The sequence below is a fragment of the Neodiprion virginianus genome, chromosome 5, assembly GCF_021901495.1.
Source record: "Neodiprion virginianus isolate iyNeoVirg1 chromosome 5, iyNeoVirg1.1, whole genome shotgun sequence".
Classification (NCBI taxonomy): Eukaryota; Metazoa; Arthropoda; class Insecta; order Hymenoptera; family Diprionidae; genus Neodiprion; species Neodiprion virginianus.
The window spans coordinates 23040269-23049277 of record NC_060881.1 but is presented as its reverse complement, the minus strand read 5'-3'; positions in this window follow the sequence as shown (position 1 = coordinate 23049277).

The window sequence follows — 9009 nt, the reverse complement described above, 5'->3', positions numbered from 1 at the left end:
AATTGACACTAATTCAGTCACGAATATTCCGTCAGCGGTAAGAAATTGATATTTTTCAACCCATGAAATTCATTGTACGTGATGTCATTGCAGCGGCTCAAACCGTCTTGCGTGTCAAAAGAAATTCTGTAGTCGGATCAAACATCTTTCTGCGTGGAGAGGAAATTTGTGATACGTGCGTATTTCTGCTCGCGAGTGTTCAAACGCTGAAAATGACAGATTTTTATTATTTTTACTATGATTCCCGTCAATTAGTTTCTCAAAGCCACTTCCCTCACCCATCCAGTAAATCATGAATCGAGTTCGCGTGAAACTTCCACTGCACAACTCCAGGTGATGGAATCCTTTTCCTACGATTTGTGAATCAAAGAAACTGGATTCGTTAACTTTTGTACACCTAGCACGTTGGTAAAAAACCATCGTGCCATGCCATAAGAACTCAGCGTCTACTGAAACTGCGATCACTCTCAACTTCCGGTCAAATGTGCCAGCATTCTATGCAGCGAATGTCAGAATAGTCGCTTCAACCGTCAACGTATGCATTGTATTTATTTATCAGTCATTCGATTCGATATCAAGTTTTCACTTTCGTCAGTCATATACAGGGTGTCCTAGAACCAAGTGACCAAACTGACAGGAGTTATAGAGGGTATCGAAGTGAGTAAATACACCTGAAGAACACACGTTCTTCGAAATCAAGTTCGCCAGATACGACTGGTTTAAAAACTCGTCTTGTAACGACTGGTTTTTGTGATAAAATTTGATATTGGAAAATGCTTCCGTTTGAAATTCTCAAATTTGATTCGATTCGTTCGGTTGATAAATGATTTCAAATTTACGAATTTCAAACGAAAACACTCTTGACATTGAATTTTTGCCAAACACAACGACGAGGACGTACGATGGAAATGGATAACGGTTTCAGATTTAAGAATTCCGAACGAAAGTATTTTCTAAATCAAATATCATTACTGTAATCAGTCTTTGCGAGACGATTTTTCAACCAGTCGTATCTCGCGAACGCGAATTTACTCAGATCAACCCTATCAGTTTGGTCACCTAGTTCTGGGACACCCTGTATATTTACACAATCAGTATATTTGTTTCGTTAATTCTCAATTGGCAATATCTATCGGGAATATTCGACGAAAATAGACTCGCGCATTAATTCAATCGGTAGTATTCATGAAAGTCAAAATTATACGTTCGTACATTCATACGTCGCATAATCGTACACGCATCAAAGTACGCTGTGACATCCGCAGAATTTATCACATGTAACACGTAAGTGAGAATCAAGTTTGGTACGTCGGGATAAGCGTCGGAATATTACGTTTTTCTTATTTTCGACATCGGGAAGAATTAAAAAATCGTTAATAAATCGAAAATAACTCATCCGTATGCTTCGAATACGGCAGCAGCTCCGTAATTTGAATAACCATGTGTTATTGGCGTTCCGATGAATCCGATGGGTTTTGATATCGATTTCGAAGATTTTGGATATAATCAGCCACGTTGTTCGACGTGGTGCACGTGGTTGTTTAACGCACCTGGACGAAAATACTCTGTGAAACATTGGAGAAAGAAGTAACGAGTGAATAAAAATAAGTCAAATAAAAATGTTTAATATACATGTATCGAACGAAAATATATTTTGTTCAATATAATCATATTTTTATCGACAGCCACGAGTGATTTCGGAGGGACGACGTCATCGCTGTCTACACTTTGATCTTTCATAATGACTATTTTGAATCGCGAAAATGACTAATTAAAAGCTAATGCTATGCCTCTGTGACGCGAAATGCGCAACACACGAACGGTCGTTTTATCGTGCGACGCGCGTCAGGATCGTGTCGTGTTCATTTGAATTTGAAATTATTTCTTTGAATCATTTTTTTCACGTTAAATCACGCATTTTAACAATTCATTACTCTACGCCTACTGGGCGTAAAGTTCAGCTTTGCGCCCGCAAATAGATATATGAAATATGAAGGAATCAGCTATTTTCGTACCAAGGGCGTAAATTATCATGCCCGTAATGCGAACAATATTTTTTATCCTAAGCAGGCGTAAAATCCGGTTTTCAGCTTCGTATGATGAAACATTATATTTTGTAACGCACGTACAGAATTTCGCGTTTATTTGGCATATTAAGCGGAGCTGATATGTTTTCTGACACAGTAGCCACACATTTATTAGATTATTTGAAATAATTTCGCTTATTTGAGAGAAAAAGATTGAGTAAATATTTTTTCATCAGTTTTACTAGGAAAACAAACATATTTGAAACAAATAAAAAACGCTTAATGGGCCAGCAAAGCGCGAAAATCGTGCATGCGTTACAAAATTGTATGACTTCATCCCATATTACACCTAAGTGACGTCAGTAATGCAGGACAATAATCATTGCAGTCTCGATAATAATATTCGCACAAAGCCGGACATTTCCCGTAGAAGGGAGTGAAAACATGAAAAAAAATCGCGAACCTTTTATTTCGTCCACTATTTTGTACTCAAACATGAATTGTTACGAGCCTGATTTAATATTCAGCCAAGGATATAATTGCACCAATATACGAAACACGTATTTCTATCAATCGACGATGGCATAACGTTTGCGAGCTGTTGCAGAGAGGAAAATATCGGCTGGTCCGCGAAACCTGTGCCCTGATTCTAATATCGCTTGTTTCCACGACGTTACGGTGGTTCTTTTCTACACCAGGGCATTACCTGATTAAATTTCTCCCGATTCATCCCCCTTCTTCGCCACCGAACGTACCTACATATACGCGTCAAATGTAATAAAGGCGGGCGCATACAACGGAAACACGGAAGTTGAATTTTCTCTCTCGCATGCACGTATAATGTATAACTCAGGAATGTACCGCGACAGACATCTGGACTCGGTTTCTCAGCTTGAATTCGACGTAGGCAGATTTTTTTCACGCAAGTTAATCAACCGTCTTCGACAATTTTATTCGATTTGTTTTCTTCGTTTGCTGTACAGGCACATTGCTTACATCGCTATACCGTATATTCGTATTATATCTATAAAATACGATGGTGTAAATCGATGGAAGGAATTCCACGAGTATCAGAATGGTCGCGTAAAGAAATAGAGATATTCTTTTTTTGGCAGCAGCAGCAGCAGCGAGCTATTTATCAATATTCCATGTTTCTCCTGGCCTAGGTTAACTTCTTTCAGAATTTGTTTGCTGCACAATGTAGATGCATTCACTAAAATCGTAATTTCACGAAACTGAGACTATCGTTGAGTAAATATTTATCACAGAGCGTACCGTATTGAGTATTTGAGCAAGTACGATATTCGTTTTTGCAGAGACGTTAAAGTGAGTAAACCGACCCACCAATATTGGCAATTACCCACGCCTTACCATCTATGCGGAATAAGGTGGTCAGGATCGTGCCGTAAGCAAGAGACCGTTCAATAGACGGCCAGTGCGATGTGCTTTTACCCTAACGAAGCAACAGTCGAGCATCGGCGTATCCCCGGGGATCGGGTTCAACCTCTGCCGAGAACAACGAAGCCGAAGGCTTCGCAGAGGACGTCGTCAAAGCTCGATCCTTAATTTTCACCTGCCCGTTCGGTTTCATAAGAAATTCATGCATGCTCAATATGGCCTGTTATGTGAGGGATACCGCAGGGTTGTTTAGTCGCCTAGCTCCGGGAATTATTCATGGAATCTGTGACGACAGCGTTAATTACGTGTTATTGGCGATACAGTCGATCCTGTTTTTCAAAAGTTGTTATACCGACCTCTCGGGAGAGAAAGCTGCGTCTTCGTTGTGGTGAAAATTCATCACCTTTATAACACCAGAAATGAGTAACAACCGTCATCGTACTCGTGATGAACCAACCAGCCAAGCAAGGTTCCGAAGTAAAAATTTTATTTTTATATACTTAAACTCGACGGTCAATTTTCAAGATATTAAAAACACAAGTTTTTTAACAGCAGAATAACGAATTTTCAACAAATATATATCATTTTGGCAAGATGCGACGATGAAATAAACGTTTGTAAAAAGTTGCATCGCAAAAGTGCGATCGTTGAGTCGCTGATGAATCTACAATGAACGTGCGTAACGAACTAACGCGCTTACGTTTATTTTTCCATTCGCAATTGATTGCAAATAAACGAGGGAAGAAAATTTGCGAATCGGTCAATACCGACAGACAAGCCAACCTTTCGCTCGCCGAACGTAAATGACCCTTTTGTCGATCGATCGTACCGTTGGAACTAATGAACGTAATATTTCACCACCGCACGACGCTTTCACTGGCATTTGAGACGCTTCGAAGACGTTGACCACATCTTGATTGTAGGCGAATAAAGGCCTTCCATAATAAAAGCCGAGTAAGAACGTGTCGAGGTATCCACGTGGTCATGCGGATAATTTTTCTGGACGCATTTTCCACGCAGAGATGGACTCCCAAGTGACCAGGAGAATGGACATGGATGATCCAAGGGTAAGTTCTTAATTCACCGTCTCTTTACTCACGACAGAAAGCAAACTGACATTTCTTTTCTCAATTTTCTCGTAGAAGATGCGCGTGTGAATTATAAACAATTGTATATACACATTTGACTAGAAATTGATTCTTTCAAACCATAAATCTGTGAGGTGTTACTTGAATTTCCGAACCTGTAATGTCCTGCAAATTTTGATGTGGTAAGGTTGTAAGATAAAATGTTAGGAGCAAGGGGTTTCGTATTTGCAAAGTTTTAGTACCACGCTCAATTTAACTTTATCACAATTTTGATAAATAGTACCTTTCATTCTTTGCTTCAATAACTGCCACAAACAGAATAGATACAGTAAAACTTCAGTTATATATTTTTCAAGGGATCTGGCAGTATTAACGTATAAGTACAAGAAACGTGTAAACGAGAAACGTAAATGTGAAATATTTTCATACGGTTTATAGGTAGAAACTTTTAGAACCAATAAATCTTAACTTATAAACGAGAAAAACGTACAAGTGAATTATCTTCACGTGGTTTACATACAGAAGTTTTTAAGACCAAGAAATTGTAACGTACAAACGAGAAAAACATACAAGTCCGAAACGTATAACTGAGGTTTCATTATAGTAGATACCAACATTAGAATTAGATTTGTCGAAAGCAGGTATTGGATCAGTCAAAGCTGGGCACGGAGGTAGAAGAGCGACGGCATTATTAACTCGGATAGGAATCCAGGTCTAAGCTTACGTTACAATTTTATCGTGTAACCAAGCCCGAATGCGAAAGCTGCGCGGCAGCTTAACGCGACCTTCTACTCGTTAGATACGAATCATTGATAGCTCGAGACCACAGTTGATTGCGGAAGGAATAGCTCGCGAAATCTCGTAACACTTTTTTTGCTGATATCTTATTATTCGTAAAAAGTGCGCCGAAGCTGAGCCATTCATTGAAACGAGAAGTGAACTATTTTTTCCGTATCGTCCATACCGGAAACTTACACTCTTTCCAAAGTACACTGATGTTCTTCCGAAAATTTTGCCTGAATCGATTCTATTTTTATTTATAAAAAATCTGATGCGGTAAAAAAAAAGTCGATTCCACGTCTGTTCGACGTGTAATGGTTGCAGGTAAAACTCCAATGAAGGGAATTGCAGTCGGCCGAGAAAGAACCTCAGGCAGTTGCTTATACCTCGAAACTTTGCAGGGATCTGCAGAGAAGCCTTACCAGCAGACAAGACGTTAGCGACTGCCAGGCTGCTCGCTTACGGATCGTCAGAAAATTTTCACTTGCACGATAAGTGAGCAGTTCGTAAAGAACTCTCCACTTGCCTTTGTGTTTCGCTAATCTCAGTAAATTGAACACACATCGACTAATGGCAATACCGACTTATAAAGCTCGCGAGCTTATGAAAACCGCGATATTGAAATAGTTTGCTTTTTGCGACTGGCGGTAACTGTGAGAACAGCAGCAAAAGATCAGAGACATTGCGAGTGTCATCTTATATCCAGTCCATGTTTTATATCTTACCGACATCCGAGTTGCCAACCGTTGTTTGGCAGGAAATTTTTATTAACGGTGCTGTTATCGGAAATTGTTAAAATATACAACGGTGGCTATGGTTGCAGCATCATATATACACTGGAACAACGAGACAACTTATTTCTAGCAATTCTATGCTAATAAAGATGATTGATTGATGAAATTGGAAGTTCTTAACCATAAAATGTTAATACTAATCATGCAAGTGATTCGTGGTCATGGACTTTATAGTCGAATGTTTCAGTGGTTATATAACTGTAGTTTCAGCATTTGAGATAGAAAAAATTGAAATGAAATGTAATTTTCATGCGTGAAATCAACCGTAGATTAAAATCAAAGAAGAGTTCAACTGAAAATCAGTTCTCGTATCTCAGAGGGAATGATTCAGATGTAGATTAGGGTATTTCTTATTTATCATTTATTTATTTTTTAACAAATGTAGTTTAACAACTTTCAGGCACTAAAGAACTAAAACAAGTTAAACGAGAATCTTGCATCATACTCAAGAGTGCTCCAAGCAGTTTTCATTCGTGTGTGAAACAAGTTGATCGCGTTAACTAGAACCTGAGTCATGCGTAGGTATTACAAAAACACGTGAGTAATAGTAAGTAATAGGAGTATCGTAAAAAGAACAGTATCACACCATTGAATCGTTGGCGACTTCGAAGCATACAAAACTGGCAACGCAAAACTTCTCAATCAAAGGTAAAATTGTAAATATCCAAGGCTTTTGCAAAAAAGGGTCTGGGTATCAAGTTTCGACGGTTAACTTTGAATAGGCTGACTCGAATACGCCAACGTTTCGTTTTTTTGGTGCGGAATATGTGGATATATGTTAAAATATCGCGTGTCTAATGGCATAAGGTTGTAACCACCAAAAATGCGATTTTAGTGGCAAAAGGGCGTATAATTTTATTTTTCACCATTCACTCTGAAAATGATGAAAACTTATAGTTTGATTGAAATCAAGCGTTTGAAAATACAAAAGCGAAAGGTCGTAGGTTCGGCAGATACAACCTTTTTCCATTCATAGGTGGAAAAAAAAAGGTCAAAACAGAAGGTCGTAACCGTCACTTTTGTTTTTCTGAAACCGTTCTAAAATTCATTGAAACGCATAAATGAATTGGAAGCTACGAATTTTCAGATATCTTTAGAAAAAAAAATTCTCAAATCATAGATAATGCTGAATACCCTTGAAAAAACAAATGAATTGTTCGATTTTCTGAATGTCGATTATTCAAATCGTCAAGTATCGGAGTGATAACGATAAAAACAATAATTTGTGCCGGTTACACTCTTACGTAATTATCGTAGTAGATAATTTTTTCAATTTTCATCGGAACCGAAAAGTCGTATCTACCAGCACATACGACCTTTTGCTTTGAGTCGATGAATTTATACTTGAACCCTAGAAAGGTGAAAATAAAAATGATCTTTGTAACACATACGACCTTACAGAATTGGTCGACATAGATTTCTTAAGTTGAATCAGTAGCAGAAGGTCGTATCTACCAGTACATAAGACCTTTTGTTCCTCATTAAACTATTATTCAATGTCAACGTCTCTAATCATATTTTCATGGTTTAAGTCCAGATACGATCAAACGAAACATACACGCCCCTTTGCCTTTTCTCAGAAGCAAAGGATCGTAAAGTGACGCTTACGACCTTACGCCATTATACGCACGACATCTTTAGACAGAGAACTGCATGATTCACTTCAACTTCTTGCCCGCGGGTCATACGTGAATAATAATTATGTATACCAATACTGGAAGTGCAGGCGTATGTGAATGAGATCCTGCAATTTATTGAAACTCAAGGCAAATTGCCTTGTTTGCATACTAGTAATGAAAAGATAATTATTTCAGGAAAAGCACTAAACAATACAGCCTCTTAGATATAGAGCTCTGCGTGGAAAATAACGCGAAATAGAGCTTGTTGCAATGGTTAAATGTAATTTCATTCGAAATAATTTATCCGCGTTGCTCGCAAGGCAATCGTGTACCAATGGCTACAAACCTGATTGTCAGTGAATATCCGCTTACGCAAATTGGCTAGTTTATGCTGGAATTGCCGAATTAACTGCACGTATTATTACTCGGCCGGCACAAAACAACATAAAACAATGTTTGAAAGGTCAAATGAAATTACTAGAGATAAAATTAATTGAGGTGAAAAAGTATTTAATTGCAATATTCCAACCGCGATGTCTTGTTGTTAAAAAAAATTTTAAGAAACTGCAGTATTTTACGATGTTCTCAACGGCAAATGCATACGATTTGCACAAAATCCATGAAATGTAATTAGTTTACTACTTAAAAGGTAGCAAATAACAATCGACTTATGCTTACTTACGGAAAAACGATAATTGCTATCGAAAATTCGTTTAGCAATGTAAACTGAAGAATCATCTGAAAGTTATTACGTATTCAGTCAAGTATTTTCATTTTCCACCACAGCTGAAAAATATAGTTCCGAGTACAAAATGAAAATTAGTTTTGCACACTGAAAAAAATTTCATTTCTTAGAGTAACTAGAAAAATTCAGTAAAACAGATATCGTTAAAAAAAAACTGTTCGAATATTGTTGGGATTACGAAAAACGAGGTACACGTAACCATTTTGCGCTATTGTCGATCCTTTTTTGGTAATTGCAACGCAAAATCAGTTTGTGAGGTTTACTCTACTTTTTTAGTTAAACGAGGCTTTAACGTCAATTTATTGTTGCACAAGCATTAAATTTTCGCAACAGTTACAAGAAAATATAGCAACAGCGACCGTAATGAAAAAGAATAGCAACGGATACTAGAGTTTCCGGTAAAAGCTACAAAACTAATTTTCATTTCGTACCTAAAACTATATTTTTCGATTGCGGTAAAAAATGAAAAAAGTTGAGGACTGAGCGGTAACCGGAACCAACAAATTTCTCTCGGTACAATCGTAATCGGAAAATCAACATACGTATTTACATGACTAA